At 38.3% G+C, this 4979-nt stretch overlaps 1 long non-coding RNA gene across 1 annotated transcript in view; it reads right to left on the bottom strand.

The window, feature by feature from the left end:
• Positions 1–1358: 1358 nt before the first annotated feature.
• LOC134183851 (uncharacterized) overlaps positions 1359–4979 on the bottom strand; it is a 6831-nt gene continuing 3210 nt past the window's right edge. Inside the window, exons 2-4 of the long non-coding RNA XR_009970601.1 lie at positions 4888–4946; positions 4736–4813; positions 1359–1433 (exon numbers count right to left, since the gene is read on the bottom strand). This is a non-coding gene — a long non-coding RNA (uncharacterized LOC134183851). The remainder of the gene's footprint in view (positions 1434–4735; positions 4814–4887; positions 4947–4979) is intronic.

Here is a 4979-nt window from a genome sequence, read left to right as displayed (position 1 = left end):
ATGCCACAAGTCAACAGGCATCATCAGTGATAGCCAGCAAAAAAGTCCACGTGCAAATTTGTGCAAGTACATTGTGCTGCTACATAAACATGTAAACTGTGAACACCGCACTGTACACTTACATACAACCCAAAACAAAGACAAAGCCTCTTATGTTTATATATTGAGAGCAATAAGCAGAATGTAAAACAACAATTCAAACCAACCCAGTGTTCTCTGCAAATCACAAATTAAGAGAGCAGATGCAAGTACTGTGACATTAACACTAGAGAGAAATTCTATGAGGACTCCATTAAAAAGTAGCATTTCATTAAAGTATTTTACAATCTAAATTAGATGTCACAAATATACCAAATGCAAAGAATAATAATTCCCTCTTTCATTTTTCAGTATCATTTGACTGCCTGTATTATATTAATCATAATTAACAGAGAGCACATCAAACTGGCAGAAATGCACAGCAACCCTCTACAACATTCAACGTTATGTTATATTAAAGGTACACTCCGGAGAACTGCACAGCGCGACAGCATCTAGTGTGCAGCGTAGTGCACAACCGAAATAGCGAGGTCCAGTGATCGAGGACGTTCGTGAAAGTGACTACGTTAGAACACGATTGACGACAGCATCCATTGCCTTCAACACCAAAGAATCTCACAAAACAGATTCTCAAATGTTGCCGGATGGAATAAATCGCACAAAAGGTCAGTCTCTAGATGGTCTGAAAGTAGCATGACGATTTCCAACATGCTTGGAGCGACAGAAACAACAGAGAGACCATTTCCGGGAACGTAATTCCATCAGTAAGGAGAACGTGATCTGATCACACCAAAAATTGCTCAACTTCGTGGACTAAATTCTTGAAACGTCCCCATCAATTTTTAAGTTATGAAACGTACTTAATTAACGTACATCAGTCGAGTTTGCTCTGACATAGTGCCTAAATACCCAACTTGGTTAGTATGGGTTTCCCATTAGTGAGCAAGGCAGAGTCAGCAGCCTAGTGCATATCTCCGGAGTTTGACTTTAAAAGCAAGATGGTTAGTATATCTACAACAAGCAACTTGTAACATACAGACTACCATAAACTCTTACTAAACTAAAACACATCTTTAATATAATTATTGCACTGCACTGGCCCTCCAACAAGAGAAAGCCTAGATGCTTCCAACAATACTGTAGCAAGCAAAATGCTCAGATCTGTATAGTCATCAACTTAATGACTACTATACCCTAGCTCGGATATCCGAACCTCAGGTAATTACAATCACATACATGTACATTGCAATTGATTGGTTCAGCTGCCAACATGATTACTGAACACAACAACACAACAACTTCTGTCTAAAGTTGCTTACTTTTCGACTGAATCTTTGAAATGGAAGAAGAGGCCCATCAGGAGGTCGAGGTGGACGAGGAGTATGCATATCTACCTAAGAGGCATCAAACCAAACCATAGCAAAAACATACTACCAGTAATTTCAAAACCCAAAAAATCAAAAATTTCAAAAATTCCAATGTCATAATCTATTTGACAGAAACAAGTATGTTTGGCCAAATAAACAAGCAAATAAAATCATACTTTTATCCAAAGGAGTCAAATTGTGAAAACCGAGAAATTCTTTATAGCTCTTCAGTGCCAGCTTCCATGACTGACAAATTTACTTACAATAAAGATCAAATGTTTCATTAGAGTGTAATTGTTATATCCGGATTAATAACCTGTCCGGTTAATGAACTGGACGCCGTTTAAGTAACCGGATGTCCAGATTTTAAACGGGACATCCCGATTCCTAACCAGTTAACCTTTTGGCCAGTTAATTAACCGGACGTCCAGATTTTAAACGGGACATCCCAATTTCTAACCAGTTAACCATTTGTACGGTTAAGTAACTAGTTGTTCGGTCTCTGCAATCCGGATGAAGAACTGATTACTACATGACTCTCTTAACCAATTTAGGAAATAGTATACACCTTGACGGTAACAATAAGTCAAATGTAACGACCAACAAAATGTCACTGAACAACCATGCATGCATTATCTATGTCGACAACTGGCGCACAGATACGTGCTTGAACACAACTTTTCTGCCTTCAGGCAACGCAAATGATAGAGCTTCTGACACTTCAAACATGAAACAGTTGGACTTGAAAATTCCTCTGGTAGACGGCAGATGCAGTGTATAGCGATTGCAACAATGGCTGGTCTCACTCTTTTGACAGTAACTGCACCTCTTTCTCCAGGCATGAAACGAGGAAATGAAGTTATAGTTCCCTTCAAAATACATTGCATAGATGCTGCCTCATTTCACTGTCTGAATCGGACATATGCTGGATCTATTCTAGACGCTACGCTAGCCGCAAATGCCAGAGCAAACAAACCACAGTCACATCCACCCTTCTGTTTGTGAACAGACGCTACTTTAACCTTAAGGATATCTTTTCTGTTCCGTAAATTTGAAGAAAGTTGAGCTTGAACATCCTGTGATATGTCAACCAGAAACAAACTGTCATAGAGGATTACTTCACCAGCCTCGTCACTTGCTGAAATTACCCAGTAATTTCCATGAGAGTGATGTATTCGAATGGACTTTGTGCCCGATACAGAGAACTGTACCTATTGCTCAAGAGTGTGTTTTGAAAGCCATTCCACAGAGGGAAACTAACATGTATCAGCTTTTGCCCAGCATTAATTATCAAGTCATTCAGCCAAGCAGTGGAAGACTCAAGAATTTGATGTCTCTTTTCACTTACAGTTGCTTCCTCGATCAAATTATCTTCTTGTTTCCTCTCGTAGAACGTCTCCTTTTGTGGCTGGCCTTGGTTGTCTGCTGTCTTACTCTTAGCTATCTCGTTAGTAATCCAGACATCCGTTTAGTAATCGGGCTGTCTGGGTTATAAACCGGGACGATGGTTAGCAAGCAGGTTGGGACATAATCACATATTGACTTCAATGTCAACTAATAACCGAGGGGAAAACTGGCTGCACTACAACATTTCTCAGCAGTTGAATAGCTCATTTAAGCAACTTGTGCACTGTAATCATACTTCTATACTTGACGTACAGTAAAAAGTTGCACAAAAGGCATCAACAAGTTGCTCATTCTGTATTCCCTCATTTTCAACAGCATGCGGTTATGACATGACTTGTACCACAATGCCGTTATACCTCAAGGTATATGGCATGCCATTATAAATGAGATAAATTTACAAGGCATGCAATGCTAGCCTCGTCCCTAGCTATTTTTCTTCACTCTCATTTTGTCTGTGCTTCTTGCAATAAGCATTGATAAAATGTAGAAAACCATGTATAGAAATGCGCGTGTTTACGTTTAGTCAGTTAGAATGCTGATTGGCTATTTAGTCCGGGGGCCAAGTCCAGAATCTGTCTGTCATCAAGTTCAACAATTGCAACCTCCTTGCTGCTGGTTACACAATCATTCTTCCACTATCATGTAGTTTTGCACTATCATGTAGTTTGCACTATCATGTAGTTTTGCATTAGCATGTAGCTTTGCATTAGCATGTAGATTTGCATTAGCATTTAGATGTAGTTCCTCTTATACAGTTCTTTACCAAGATATCAAGCTCAGATTACTGTGACTACCATACCTCCCATAACAGCTAGCACATCGCCCTAATTTTCATAATCTTCATAAAATTTTTTTGCTAACAGCAGAATTTAAAATTTGTCGCAGAATGTCCTAGTTGTTTAAAATGGAATTTTGTTTGTTACTTACCGCCAGCAGGCATGAATTTACAACCAACATCAAATACAATAAACACAAAGCAAACAAAGGCTCCTACTAGTGCTCAACAAAACAGTAAGACCAAAATCCTAAATTCCAATAATTTACTAAGATTACCACCATGGAATCCTATGATCAGTAATAGTTCTAGGTAAACTTTCCTAATAGCCTAATTCCACATGGTAGAGACAACTATTTGTGTCAACACTTAATATACAAATACTGATCTATAAAGTAATTAAATGTAGAAAACATATATTTCTAAAAGGCTCTGATACAACTATTAATGTCACATCTAAAATCTTCTGTTTTTTTTATACAGGGCCAATCTAATAACTGAAATGTGTCATCTCTTATGTCTGATTAAATGTCCAGTTGCTGCATTGCATATCAACTGCTGATACATAGTAAATTAAAAATTCTAGAAATGAGATGTGATTGCAAGTTTAGCTGTTGTCAAAGATAATTTATGTTATTTAGGCCAGCCTGTTAATTGGTGTTATCTTTTAAGGAGCATAAACAGCACTCACACAGTGTTACAGTTTGTCAAGTTGCCAACCTGTTACAAAATGAATGTGGCCTATCCTGTAGAAGTGCATGAAAACCTATGCTTGCCAAGTCATCTGCAGCCATCTATCTAGTATAGCAACAAGAGACAGCAGTTACTGTCTAAAGACATACATTGCCACCATGGATCACAAAAGAAGCAATCTTGAAATGCCTTCTAGTCATTGGTCACCAATGGCAATATAGGATGCCTTCTAATTACCATTCTCATCTGTCAAGTTACCCTAGGATGAACTATATTTAGCTACCAAACAGAACATGAGTGCAATGAAATACAAAAATAATATCCATTGGAATCGACTAAATGCATGAATAATATATGTGTTACATATTGTATAGTATCTCAATTCCTTAAAACAAACACAATTCATACCCAAAGCATACTAAGCAGCAGCAGTAATAAATGTTTTATTTCTTACCATTCGAGGAGCAGGCACCGGGTAATGGCCAGGTTTAGGGCCCCCAAATTGTTGCTGAGTTGGCCAACGATGGCCTTGCTAAGCACAGATACCACAAAACACCATACCTCACATCAAACAACTCAAATTGAATTAGTTAATCAGTCAAATACCATTGGTACAGGAGGCCTTGGAATTGCCAACCGCTGATAACCAGGAGTAGCGAACCTACCTGCACAAATAGAACTTAATTAACTATCTCATA

Source organism: Corticium candelabrum, chromosome 8 (genome assembly GCF_963422355.1).
Source record: "Corticium candelabrum chromosome 8, ooCorCand1.1, whole genome shotgun sequence".
Lineage (NCBI taxonomy): Eukaryota > Metazoa > Porifera > Homoscleromorpha > Homosclerophorida > Plakinidae > Corticium > Corticium candelabrum.
The sequence above is the reverse complement of the archived record's forward strand: the minus strand, read 5'-3'. Positions and strand labels throughout refer to the sequence as shown.